The sequence below is a fragment of the Anomaloglossus baeobatrachus genome, chromosome 4 (genome assembly GCF_048569485.1).
Source record: "Anomaloglossus baeobatrachus isolate aAnoBae1 chromosome 4, aAnoBae1.hap1, whole genome shotgun sequence".
NCBI classification, from domain to species: Eukaryota; Metazoa; Chordata; class Amphibia; order Anura; family Aromobatidae; genus Anomaloglossus; species Anomaloglossus baeobatrachus.
The window spans coordinates 256,773,343-256,788,494 of NC_134356.1; positions in this window are offsets into that span (position 1 = coordinate 256,773,343).

Consider the following 15,152-nt stretch of genomic DNA (forward strand, 5'->3'; position numbering starts at 1 on the left):
ATCCAGAAAGGGCACATACAAAAGTAGTGCGATCAGAGGTGTCATCTGAAACGTCTGGACCCAACTACAAAATCTTATCACACCCACTGCCAAATACTATGAGGGATTTATAATATTAGTGTTTTCAGGCACCAAGGCTCAGATTTGACTGTTGGGCTAGGTTCGTACAATGAATATTTGGTGAGTTTTGATGTTATTTTCTGCAGTATTTGTGCACCAATTAGTTGTGTTTTTTCCACTTTATTTTTTTTAGTGCATTTTGTACATGCATTTTATCGGACTTTCGACACTGCTTGCCATCACTAACATCTGTGCTCCCACCATCTTATACTCAATGTAAGGTCGGTATTTTTCACCCATTTTAATTAATGGGGATAAAAGTAATAAAAATAACACATCAAAAATGTGTATATTTTACAGTGTTTTTCCTGCCAATACATCAGTAATACAGATGGGCGGACTCACAGAAAACCAGGGCTGGCGGGTCCCTGGTAATTTTTCAAATCTTTGGGAACCAGAATCCAGCAATTAAAAATGTTGGTAGAAGGGATAGGTGGATAGGAACGCAATTGGTGTACTCACCGAAGCTCCGTGTCATGGCGGGCTGTTGCTTCCAGGTCACGCATTCACTTCCAGAGCTGCGTGCGTCTAGATCGTGCACTACAAATAAAACTAGATGCTAGAATGTACAGGCTCCTTCCAGGTGTGACATAATTTGTCACGTGAATCGGGGTGGGGGTGGGGCATGTTCACAATGCAGTCCGGTTTAGAATAGACATTCTTTTTCTAAGTCAACGTGGGCGTGGAGTTGTTTATAATAGAAGCAGAGGTCTGGGTGTAAGAACCCTAGATGGGGGGCACACAGATGAGTAGATCTCTGTGCCCGCGATGATGTGTTCTCCTATGCTCATCCTGAACCTCCTGCTTCATGACGCATGATTCTGACCAACAGACAGCACCTGTCATTGGTTACTGGCAGACACTGTCACAAAGGCTGGGGCACGTCTGACTGCAACCAATGACAGATACCAGGACAGCTGGTAGGTGGGGAAAGCAGTGCATATGTATGAGCAATGATGAGTGGCCCAAGGAGGCCACAGGAGCAGCGTACAGATGCGGGGGAACAGTTCACAGCTGCGCCGGAGCCTCTGTAAGTATGAAGCGCTTGCTTCATTCCTATATTCTTTATTTTTTATTTATTTATTTTAATTTCTTGAGTGACAGATCAAGATCAAATACCCGGGCACCTTTCAAACCGTGCGGATCTGGACTTTTACAGTCTGGGTCCACCCATCACTAATCAGCAATTTTAGCAGATTTTTGCTGCAATACTGAATGTGTGCACATACCCATGCTGTGCACGTATTGTCTAATTAGTGTGTGAAAATAATACAATTTGATAAAATACTAGCTAATTGTAAAATACAGGACATCTCTGAGTGAGTTTGCTGTTGCTGCTATAATGACCACCATAGCTAACATTAGGGGTTCCTAATTTTTTCCATTAGAGAATAGGTATTCATTGCAGATACACCGACAAAGGTTAGAGGTATTTTTCTTAATTTCTTTTACTACATCTTTAGCCTGTAGATCCCGGGTTCCTACTATGTATTAAAAAAAAAAAGATAAAGCTTGCCAGTGATACGCAGATGGCCTTGTGGTTATTGTTCTACTGAAGCATCTGTTCCTATACTCGTGAGCGCAGCTTTTCTTCCAAGTTATCCCAATTATATTTGCAGAAGTCATGTACACAAGTAGGAATTATCACATGATTATTTATAACATTCAAATGTTGTTTCTGCACATGCCTGTAACCTAATATCACAAAAAGAAGAATAATAGCTGATAAAGTTAAAGGAAAAACGACCCAATATCATATAGTATATCTAAAGCATGCCATTAACTCCTTCCTGACATTGGAAGTATGTCCTACTTTCCACTGCGCTCCTGCAAGTGGACCTACTGGTAAATGCTGGCAATTGTCATGGCCGAGAAGCAGCATTTTAAAGCTTGAGAGATGGAGGGGTCTCCATCTTTCAACTAATCAGGACTCCTGTGACGTGATCACAGAAACCCGATGGTTGCGATGACAACAGGAGGTCAAATAATGACCTCCTGATCTGTCTGCTACGGTGGCCTGTTACAGCAGCATGGTCTAACAGGCGTTAGGTTGGTGTCACACTGACATGTGTAATATATTACAATGTATAAAGGTTAAAGTAAAGTCCCATAGAGAGACTAAGTAAAAAAAAAAAATTTTTAAAAAATTGTAAATTTATATAACCCCCAACCACAAAACAAAGAAAAAAACAAAAAAAAGAAAAATAGAAATATTACGCAATGAATACAAATATTTATACAATTACAAAAATAAATGAAAAAGTACACATTTGAAATCGCCGTGCTGGGATCGACCCAATTTATTAGCCTATCACACTAGTTAACCCTTTGGTGAACACTATATAAAAAACTAAATTAAAAATGTTGAAAAATTTTTTTCATCAAACCGCCGGAAAAAGAGTGCAATAAATTGCGATCATAAAGTCAAATGTCAATAAATATGGTATTACTGAAAGGATTATCCTGTCAAGTTGCCATACAGCTCAGTCAGCATAAAAAAGTTATAGCTGTCAGAATATAGCAGCTCAAAATCAGTTTTTTTGCTATAAAAATTTTTATTGCGTGAAGAAGGCAAAACATAAAAAAATATAAATGTCACTGTAATCATGCTGACTTTAAGGGGTACTTTGCACGTTGCGACTGCGATATCGTCGGGGTCAAATCAAAAGTGACTTACATCCGGCGCCGGTAACGACGTCGCAACGTGTAAAGTCTAGGAGACATTTTCATAATGTCGGTGCGTCCGTAGGTACGATGTTGTTTGTCGTTCCTGCAGCTCCACACATCGCTGTGTGTGAAGCCGCAGGAGCGACAAACATCTCCTTACCTGCGCCCGCCATCCACCGGCAATGCGGAAGGGAGAAGGTGGGCGGGATGTTTACATCCCGCTCATCTCCGCCCCTCCGCTTCTATTGGTCGGCCGATTAGAGACGTCACGGTGGCGTCGCTGTGACGCTGAACACACCACCGTCTTGAAGAAGGGATTCTTTGGCAGTCACAGCGACGTTGCCGACCAGGTAAGTGCGTGTGAAGCTGCCGTAGCGATAATGTTCGCAATTTCTTGCCTGTGTCGCACAATGCTGTAACCCCCGTCACACGTACTTACCTTCCAAACGACCTCGCTGTGGGCAGCGAACATCCACTTCCTGAAGGGGGAGGGACATTCGGCGTCACAGCGACGTCACACAGCGGCCAGCCAATAGAAGCGGAAGGGCGGAGATGAGCGGGACGTAAACATCCCACCCACCGCCTTCCTTCAGCTTTGCCAGCGGCTGCAGGTAAGCTGCAGTTCGTCGTTCCCGGGGTGTCACAAGGAGCGATGTGTGCTGCCCCGGGTACGATGAACAACAGGACGTGTGATTTTTAGAAAATGAGCGACGTGTTAGCGATGAACGAGAAGGTGAGTATTTCTGTTCCTTCATAGTTGTCACACGCTACGATATCACAAACAAGGCCGGATGTGCGTCACTTACGACGTGACCCCGCCGACATCTCGTTAGATATATCGTAGCGTGTAAAGCCCGCTTTATTGAATGTGGTTTTGAGCAGATTGAGGGGTACAGTTTTTTAGAAAGGTGACGCTTTGGGGTATTTTTTTTGTCACATAGGCCTCTCTGTGATGTGGTCCCTAAAAATATAGATTTGTAAATTTTGTTGAAAAAATCAGAAATTGCTGATAAACTTTTAATCTAACTTTTTTATGTTGATGTAACGTAAACATGTGGGTAATGTTAATTATTAACTAATTTTTGTGACATAACTGGTTTTAGTGCATAAAAATAAAAAAATTGAAAATTGTAAACTTTTCAAAAACATTCAGATATTTTCACAAATAATCATAAAAGAATTAACACTGTCATGAAGTACAATGTGTCCCGAAAAATCTTTTTAGGCTCACTGGGATCTATTGAAGCGTTCCAGTTATTAAAGCATTGAAGTGACACTGATCAGAATTGTAAAATGTGGTCATTTCAGAAAGGTGAAAACAGGCTTTGGCGGTAAGAGGTTAGAGAGAATCACCAATTTTTTTTTAATCAGATTGTTTATGCTAAATAGATATATATATATATATATATATATATATATATATATATATATATATATATATATTTATTTAACCGAGTACCTCTTGTAATCACCTACAATCCAAATCTGGAGGTGTTAAGAGGAGCTGCACGGAAACTACAAGAGTAGACCTGTCCATTTATACTGACAACGGACAGGATAAAGATCCCCAGATCACATCAGGACTACAAGATCCCAGGTACCTTCAGCTGCACCACAACTAATGTGGTGCACTTAATTATATGTACCAAATGTCCAACTGGGGTCTGCATGTAGGGGAGACCGGATAACAGCTCAGGACAAGGATGAATTCTCACCGCTACACATTCAGAGAAAAAAGGATGGATCTACCTGTGGCCAAACATTTTTGTAACACAGACCACAGCATCATGGACATGAAGTTGCTGGTATTGAAATGAAACTTCAAGTCCCAAAGAGACAGAAGAGTCTGGGAATACAAACTTATGATGACCTTTGACACATTCAGAGCATGAATGAATGTGTCACATGGATTTACAGTGATGGCAAAAAGTATTGGCACCCCTGCAATTCTGTCAGATAATACTCAGTTTCTTCTTGAAAATGATTGCAATCACAAATTCTTTGGTATTATTATCTTCATTTAATTTGTCTTCAATGAAGAAAAAAAAAATTGTCATAAAGCCAAATTGGATATAATTTCACACCAAACATAAAAAAGGGGGTGGACAAAAGAATCATGTGATGCTTCTCTAATTTGTGTAATTAACAGCACCTGTAACTTACCTGTGGCACCTAACAGGTGTTGGCAATAACTAAATCACACTTGCAGCAGTTGACATGGATTAAATTTGACTCAACCTCTGTCCTGTATCCTTGTGTGTACCACATTGAGCATGGAGAATAGAAAGAAGAGCAAAGAACTGTCTGAGGACTTGAGAATCCAAATTGTGAGGAAGCATGAGCAATCTCAAGGCTACAAGTCCATCTCCAAAGACCTGAAAGTTCCAGTGTCATCAAGAAGTTTAAAGCCCTTGGCACTGTGTCTAACCTCCCTAGATGTGGAAGGAAAAGAAAAACTGACGAGAGATTTCAACGCAAGATTGTGCAGATGGTGGATAAAGAACCTCGACTAACATCCAAACAAGTTCAAGCTGCCCTGCAGTCTGAGGGTACAACAGTGTCAACCCGTACTATCCGTTGGCGTCTGAATAAAGAGGGACTGTATGGTAGGATACCCAGGAAGACCCCACTTCTTACCCCGAGACATAAAAAAGCTAGGCTGGAGTTTGCCAAAACTTACCTGAGAAGGCCTAAAACGTTTTGGAAGAATGTTCTCTGGTTAGATGAGACAAAAGTAGAGCTTTTTGGGAAAAGCCATCAACATAGAGTTTACAGGAAAAAAAAAGAGGCATTCAAAGAAAAGAACAGTCCCTACAGTCAAACATGGCGGAGGTTCCCTGATGTTTTGGGGTTGCTTTGCTGCCTCTTGCACTGGACTGCTTGACCGTGTGCATGGCATTATGAAGTCTGAAGACTACCAACAAATTTTGCAGCATAATGTAGGGCCCAGTGTGAGAAAGCTGGGTCTTCCTCAGAGGTCATGGGTCTTCCATCAGGACAATGACCCAAAACACACTTCAAAAAGCACTAGAAAATGGTTTGATAGAAAGCACTGGAGACTACTAAAGTGACCAGCAATGAGTCCAGACCTGAATCCCACAGAACACCTGTGGAGAGATGGCAGTTTGGAGATGGCACCCTTCAAATCTCAGGGACCTGGAGCAGTTTGCCAAAGAAGAATGGAGCATTGTAATAAACTCATTGATGGTTACCGGAAGCAGTTGTTCGCAGTTATGTTGGCTAAAAGTTGGGCAACCGAGTATTAGGCTAAGGGTGCCAATACATTTGTCTGGCCCATTTTTGGAGTTTTGTGTGAAATGATCAATGATTTGATTTTTGTTTCATTCTCTTTTGTGTTTTTTCATTGCAAGCAAAATAAATGAAGATAATACCAAAGAATTTGTGATTGCAATCATTTTCAAGAAGAAACTGAGTATTATCTGACAGAATTGCAGGGGTGCCAATACTTTTGGCCAGCACTGTATGTCTTTTTTTTACATCAATTAAGAAATGCGCTCCTCAGAGCATCTAGGGGCATCACAACTCTGGACCAGACCCCGATTAGAGGACAATAAAACTTTCACACTCCTTAACTATGAACTGCTGCAATATTTACGGCCACAACAGTTTGTCCTCTTGCCATACTGATAGTTCTGCTTCACATAACTTGTGTTATTTACAGCTCCACTCTGTGTCCTGTTGTGTATAAATATGTGACTCTTCAGATTTTGTGTTATACCATGCCTGATGAAGAGACCTGCGTAGCCTTGAAAGCTTGCTATTATTACCATCTTTTCAGTTAGCCATTAAAAAGTATCAACCACTGAACAATTTTTTTATCTCTACTGGCTAACACGGTACATAGATATATTATACTAGTTATATTAAAGAATTTTATTGACACTAAGCCTAATATTATACTTATACTTCAGGCTTTGAACACATGACTTTTCTGCAGTCTCATCTTCAAAGACAGAATAATAATGAAACTTGAGATTTTTCACAGTATCTACCATTCACAATAGGTAACATCACAGCTCACCTTCTCCCTCTTCCATTTCAATTACTTGTGCCCATTAGTGCATGCTCAGATAATTCTTCTATAGAGTGTCCCATGTGAAAACTGCAAGAATTTTATTTATTAAATATATACATAGTTATATACATAGTTACATAGGTACATAGGTTGCAAAAAGACATATGCATCAAGTTCAACCTTTCACCATTAAATATACATCGTTTATCACTAAATTGTCTATAATTCACAATGCCATTTTTGCTTAATAACAAGTCCAAACCTTTTTTAAAAGCTGTTATAGTGACAACCATTACTAACCTCTTGTGGTAGGGCATTCCACAGTCTGACTGCTCTAACTGTAAAGAACTCTATTCTATTTAGCTGCCAAAATTGCCTTTCTTCCACCCATATGGCGTGCCCCCTGGTGCTTAGTATTGTCTTTGGAAGAAATATATCATGTGCCAGTCTTTTGCATTAAACAAGTAGTTTAAATTTTAACAGGGGGAAAAATGATTAGTAACATATCAAGTGGTTGTTTAAGGGGAAGGCAAGATAGGTAATGTACAGTCATGGCCAATCGTTTTGAGAATGACACCAAAATTATATTTTCACATGATCTGTTGCCCTCTGGTTTTTAATTGTGTTTGTCTGATGTTTACATCACATACAGAAATATAATTGCAATCATATTATGAATACCAAAAGGTTATATTGACAGTTAGAATGAGTTAATGCAGCAAGTCAATATTTGCAGTGTTGACCCTTCTTCTTCAGGACCTCTGCAATTCTCCCTGGCATGCTCTCAGTCAACTTCTGGACCAAATCCTGACTGATAGCTGTCCATTCTTGTATAAGCAATGCTTGCATTTTGCCAGAATTTGTTGGTTTTTGTTTGTCCGCCCGTCTCTTGATGATTGCCCACAAGCTCTCAATGGGATTAAGATCTGGGGAGTTTCCAGGCCATGGACCCAAAATCTCTATGTTTTGTTCCATGAGCCATTTAGTGATCACCTTTGCTTTATGGTAGTTGACTGGATCCACCCTCTTAAGCGGGCTTTACACGCTGCGATCTCGCTAGCGAGATCGCAAGCGATCGTACCCGCCCCCGTCGGTTGTGCGACACGGGCAAATTGCTGCCCGTGACGCACAACCTCGTTAGTCCCGGTCAAACGGACTCACCTGCCCTGCGACGTCGCTCTGGCCGGTGAACCGCTTCCTTTCTAAGGGGGCAGGTCGTGCAGCGTCACAGTGACGTCACACGGCAGCCGTCCAATAGAAGCAGAGGGGCGGAGATGAGTGGGATGTTACATCCCGCCCACCTCCTTCCTTCCGCATTGCCGTTGGAGGCAGGTAAGTAGATGTTCGTCGCTCCTGCGGTGTCACACATAGCGATGTATGATGCCGCAGGAATGACAAACAACATCGTACCAGCAGCAGAAACGGTATTAAGGAAATGAGCGACGTGTCAACGAGCAACGATTTTTCACGTTTTTGTGCTCGTTGATCATCGCTCATTGGTTTTACACGCTGCGATGCCGGTAACTGCGCGGATGTGAGTCACTAACGACGTGACCCCGACGATATATCGTTACCGATATCGCAGCATGTAAAGCACCCTTTGCCTTTCTTAAATATCGGTACCACATCAGCAATCCTCCAATTCTGAGGCACCAACCCTGTTACAAGCGAGTGTAAAGGGTACTTTGCACACTACGACATCGCAGGTGCGATGTCGGTGGGGTCAAATCGAAAGTGACGCACATCCGGCGTCGCTGTCGATATCGATATCTGAGTGTGTAAATCGTTTTTGATACGATTAACGAGCGCAAAAGCGTCGAAATCGTATCATCGGTGTAGCGTCGGTCATTTCCATAATTTCAGAAGGATCGATGTTACAATGTTTTTCCTCGTTCCTGCGGCAGCACACATCACTGTGTGTGAAGCCGCAGGAGCGAGGTACATCTCCTACCTGCGTCCTGCGGCTCACGCCGGTTATGCGGAAGGAAGGAGGTGGGTGGGATGTTTACGTCCCGCTCATCTCCGCCCCTCCGCTTTCATTGGCCGCCTGCCATGTGACATCACTGTGACGCCGCACGACCTGCCCCCTTAGGATGGAGGCAGGTTGCCGGCCCAGAGCGACGTTGCAGGGCAGGTAAGTCCATGTGAAGCTGCCATAGCAATGATGTTCGCTATGGCAGCTATCACAAGATATCGCAGCTGCGACGGGGGCGGGGACTATCGCGCTCGGCATCGCAAGCATCGGCTTGCGATGTCGTAGTGTGCAAAGTACCCCTATGAAGATAAGATACAATGGTCTGTCAACTACTGAGCTCAATTCCCTCAATATCCGTGGATGGATGCCAAACTTGTTCAGATGGGACCAGATCCAGCAAATTATCCCCACTGCCTGGAAAACCTGCTTCTCTTGGCAGTAAAAAAGCTACCTCCAAAAAGCAGGTTTTGCAGCATTTTTTGTTATATTTTTGGCTGTGTTTTTGGTGTGTCATTTGACTAGAATACATGTTTAAATAAATTTAGGTTCATTCACCACAAAAGCAAAAATGCTGCAAAAACGCAGCAGTTGCATTTTTGCACTTTGTTATTGCCTTCAATGGTTAAAAAATGCTGCAAAAGCGCTGAAAGAATTGACATCCTGCTTCTTTCAAAAACAGCAGTTTTACATGTCCGTCAAAAAGAGAAAAGCAATCATGTGCATGAGATTTCTGAACGCAGAGATTGTGCTGGTACTGTAAAAGCAGCTTTTAATTTGCATAAAACACATGCTTTTAGCACAGCCAGAAGATTCTGTGTCCCACTGAAGGTCTGGATAGTTTAAATCCCCCATAATAAGAACCTTATTATTATTATTATTAGCTGCCTTTTCAATTTGTTGCAGCATTTCACCCTCTAACTGTTCAGGTATGTTAGGAGGCTTATAGCAAACTCCAATTAGCAGATTTCCATTACTCCCTTCCCATTTACAGTACATTTACACATACTGACTACATTGTTGCATCTCTTCCCAATGTCATTGTTGAGCACAAGTCTTAAGTTAGATTTCATAAATATATAGAACCCTCCACCTTTTTTGTCTTTCCTGTCCATCCTGAATATAGTATAACCCTCTACGTTTGTCATCCAGTCATGGCTCTAATCCAGCCAGGTTTCCGTAATGTCCACCACATCATAATCAATGGCTGACAATTTTAACTGCAAGACTTTTTGCATTTGTCAGCAGACATTTAATACTATTAGCACATTTATTACTCCAACTCACATTCCTACTTTCCTTGCATGTGTCAACTGCCGGTGATTCAAAGGAGCCTGCAGCACGCCGGCAGATCAATGTCACCCGCACAAGGTCACAGTATCGCCGACCTTCTGTCCACTGACCCTCCTGAGCAGTGGCACCCCCTCCTAAGAGCTTCGCCAACCCTCTGTCCGCTGACCCTACTGAACCGTGACACCCTCTCCCTCTACTCAAAACCCGCAGCATCGCTAACCCTGCCTCCAGAGACCTTCCTGACTCGCTCAACTACCACCACTCCCGCCTGGTAAGCTTATATAAGACGCACTAGGATTATAAGACGGACCCTAATTTTACCATTAAAAATAATTTTTAGCTATTTTCCTCCTTCAAATTTGGGGTGTATCTTATAATCCGGTGTGTCTTATAAAACGAAAAACACAGTAGTTAAAAGGATCCAAAATATCAAAAAGCATAGTACCAATACACTTAAAGACTTATTAATGTGCCTCACATCAGAATTTTGCCATAATGAATCAGCCTTAGCTTTGTATTGCAGTTTCATATGTAACGTGCTTGGCTATGATGAGAAAGTCCAAAGGAATCCATTTACTTTCTTGTTTTGTAACACAACCAAACAGAAAGGATTCACAAGCTGTCCTCCATAATAAAAGGATGTTGGGTTTGGAGAGATGCCTGTTTAGATTGGGAAGCAACTGTCCAATGTCCACCAACTACCTATGTATAGGTCTCATAAAGGCCTCAGTTGCACATACGTGTTGTATCTATTTTTTCAGTGATAGAACATGTACTCAAATTTAATCTATGGTGCTATTGACATGTCAGTGTTTTTTCAATGTATCCTGGAAAAACTCAGAGACACACTCAGAGACACATTTCTAGTATCACGGATGAAAAGAGCCAATAAAAGTCTACGGGTCCACGAAAATCACGTACAGAACTGCACGTATTCAACATTGCAAAGGAGAGTTAAAGGTTTATTAATCCGTGAAAAACACTGATGGTAAAAAGGGACACATGGATGATACAAAGAAAAAAATATGGGGCTCCCAATGCCTGCTGCAGTATAAGTGCACCATATGTGTTTGTCGGAGAGTGCCAAATCCAGCTGATGGAGCACAGCCAAGAGGCAGGAAAGAAAAAGAGGAAATTGCCTGCACATCCATGTTCTTTAAAACAGGAGGATCAATACACACAAATTTAAAATCTGACGCGTTTCTGGCTCAACAACCGCCCTTAAACATGTTGATTGTCACACCAGAAACACGTCAGTTTTCACATTTGTATTTTTGGATCCACATGAAAAAAGCATGGATAGGTTAACCCATTTCTTATCCTTATGTATACCGGCAAATTTCGACTTTCTTGGACAAGTGACCAATTATGCATTCGAAATTATCTGCAAAAAGTTTGCTCATATTTTACTTCCCCTTTCATTAACTTATTATCTTTTTATTTTTAGGAAAGAGGTTATTATATTTGTATAGGTCAGTAGAAGGATGCCTTCACAATACTGGAGAGTTCTTCTCTGTAAAGTAGAACCACTAGAACATTAAAGCTGCTGCTCCACATCAAAATAAGACTCTTGCCAGATGGATGTCCTACCAGTGGTTTATGTTTAATGGAAATGAAAAGGAAAAATCCAATTCCTATTTTTTATTACTTGTCTCTTGAGCAAACACTTTTTTATGTTTTGAAAGGACCATATCTAAATTCTAGCAGATTCAAACATTTCCTTTTAGGGTATGTGCGCACGTTGCTTTTTACCTGCTTTTTACCTGCTTTTTTGCTGCTTTTTCTTCTGCGCTGTTTAATGCCAAAATGGATGTGTTCTTCTATTCAAGCAAAGTCTATGGGAATTTGGGTTTCTTGTTCACACTATGTTGTTCAAAATGCTGCCTTTTTGTGGCAGAACTTTGGTCAAAAACTCAGCTTTTCAAAGAAGCAACATGTCAATTGTTTTTGCCATTTGGGTTTTGCACTGCAAAGCTGAGTTTTTGACCAAAGTTCTGCCACAAAAAGGCAGCATTTTGAACAACATAGTGTGAACAAGAAACCCAAATTCCCATAGACTTTGCTTGAATAGAACAACACATCCATTTTGGCATTAAACAGCGCAGATTAAAAAGCAGCAAAAAAGCAGGTAAAAAGCAGGTAAAAAGCAACGTGCGCACATACCCTTACTGCAATCCTCCGTCTGTTTTGAATTGTATGGCTGTGATCCTTAAACGCTGGCAGTGAGCGCTCATGGCAAGTGACGTCTTACAATTTATCCTATATACACACACACAAAATACCAGAAATTCTTCCTCACTGTGAACAAAAAGACCTCTCCAACCCTGCTCATTGTGCTGGAGCATATTACCATATTAAGTAACAATTGGAAAGATGAGATTATAATGCAAAGCGTAGCAACCTTCAGAACAGATCTAGTCTGAAATTACAGACAAATATCTACACAAGGTAACAAAATTAGATGTAGAAACTTGGCACTCAAGAGCAGTGTAAACAGTGGTTTTTATTGTGAAGAACTTGTAGAACCAGCACAAGCACAGACGTTTTGGTCAAAGACCTTCATCAGTGTGCGTGCAGAGGGTCCTCAGAAGGTATAGCGACTTGGCCAATGGCGTAACAGGATATGACACTGTGCCCACCACTGTCTGTTACGCCATTGGCCAAGTCGCTATACCTTCTGAGGACCCTCTGCATGCACACTGATGAAGGTCTTTGACCAAAACGTCTGTGCTTGTGCTGGTCCTACAAGTTCTTCACAATAAAAGACCACTACTCACATTGATGTTGAGTGCCAAGTTTCTACATGTACTTGAGACAGTTTTGGACCCTACTCGAGCACCACCCAAGAAGTGCCGTGTGTATCAACTCACTAGGTTACAAAATATACAAAAATATTAACTGATTTTTACTTAAGGGGGTTGGTAAATCTTTTGGTTCTTAATACTTTCCAATAAACAGGTCACAGGGGGTCCTACTGATATGATTTCCAGCTATTATTTGTAATCTTGGACTAAACTCAGGACCATAGGTAAAAAACAGCATACTATTGATGTGAACATATGATGCTAGGCGTAGAGACTTTCCCATATGGCTTATTACTTAGATCTCTTAATTATTGCCTTATGGTATTTAAAGGGAACCTGTCATCAGAAATTTGGCTTTCAACCTAAAAGTTTCCCTCTCTGCAGCTCGTGGGCTGCATTCTAGTAAGGTTTCTATACTTTTTGTGCCCCCTTTTAAACCAAAATAAATACTTTATAAAACTGTACCTTTCGGTTTGAAAATCTTGTAAATCGTCCATGGGGGCGGGCCGTGTGGCGTCCGTTGCTGTTGGTGGGTCTTGAGGCCTGGAGTTGAGAAACACTGGTCTAGAGGATTTCAGTATTATAAGAAAACCCGAGCTGAAGGCTAAATAATAAGATGAACACAAAGACAACCACGTTAGAATTCAATTAGTAGGATCATCTGATCTCATGTAACGCCTTGGCGGTATTGATTCCATGGATTCCACTGCCGGAAATATTTAGGGAAATTATTGTTAATCGTGGCATAATGTTTCTCAAAATTGTTGTGTTGGGCTAATGCTTCAATACGTTGTGTAATACCGTATTTCCCCGAAAGTAGGACCCCCCCGAAAGTAAGGCAGGGTGGGGGTTTCGGGGGGGTCCGCCAATGTAGGGCACCCCCCGATTGTAAGGCAGGGTAGCGGGGGGCCCGGGAATGTAAGGCCGCCTATGGGTGGTGGTCGCGGCGTAATGTAATGTAAGCATATCTCACCGGCCTGCGGCGCGTCCTGGGTCAACGCTCTTCCTGCTCGCAGCTGATTGGCCGATCAGCCTGTAAGTCACAGGCTCCCTGCTGGCCATCAGCTCGAGCTGTGATTGGCCAGTCAGCCGGCTCACAGCTGATTGGCCGAATCAGCCGCGACGTCACCGCCTGCAGGCTCGCTCCGATTGGTCCAGCGTCCCCGGCATCAGATACGTCAGCCCGGCACCGCAGAGATCGAAACAGAAGGAAAGTAACGGTAAGTTCCGAAACTCTCTGTGTGTGTGTGTGTGTGTGTGTGTGTACGGTATGTGTATGGGTGCCATATGGGGCTGTATGTGTCAGTGTGTGTGTACGGTACCGGTACGATATGTGTGTGGGTGCCGTGTGGGGCTGTACCGGTACCGTATGTGTCAGTGTGTGTGGTGGCAGAGTGGGGGGCAGAACCACTGTATGGGGAGGCTGCAGGGGGGAGGATGGGGTGGATGCCGGATTATGAAACAATGGGGAGGCTGCAGGGGGGAGGATGGGGTGGATGCCGGATTATGAAACAATGGGGAGGCTGCAGGGGGGAGGATGGGGTGGATGCCGGATTATGAAACAATGGGGAGGCTGCAGGGGGGAGGATGGGGTGGATGTCAGACTGTGAAACAATGGGGAGGCTGCAGGGGGGAGGATGGGGTGGATGCCGGATTGTGAAACAATGGGGAGGATGGGGTGGATGCCGGACTGTGAAACAATGGGGAGGCTGCATTTTTCCAATGTAAGGCCTCCCCCGAAAGTAAGGCAGGGTGGGACTTTTGGGGGTAAAATTAATGTAAGACAGGGCCTTACTTTCGGGGAAACACGGTAGATGGAGGGAGGGGATGTTTCCAGTTGGCTGCAATAAGGGATCTGGTGGTGAGGAAGATGTGTATAATAACAAATTTGAAGGATGGATCAATCTGGTCAAGGTCTAGAGAGAGGAGAGCTAATTGGGGGGTAATAACTATGTTGGAATGGGTGATTTGATTAATTAGTTTGGATATTTCTATCCAGAGATTTTTTAATATTGGGCAATCCCAGAAAATGTGCAGTAGGCTACTGGTGCCGTTACAGTTCCTCCAGCATGAGGAGGAGTTGTTTTTATTAATTTGGTGCAGCCTGAGTGGAGTAAAATACCATCGGGTGAGAAGTTTGTAGTGGGATTCTAAAAGAGAAGAGCAAATAGTTGAGGAATTTGTTGCTTTTAAACCGATCTGCCAATTCTCTTCAGAAAAGCATTGTTTTAGGTCCTTCTCCCAATCCAGCATGTTTTTC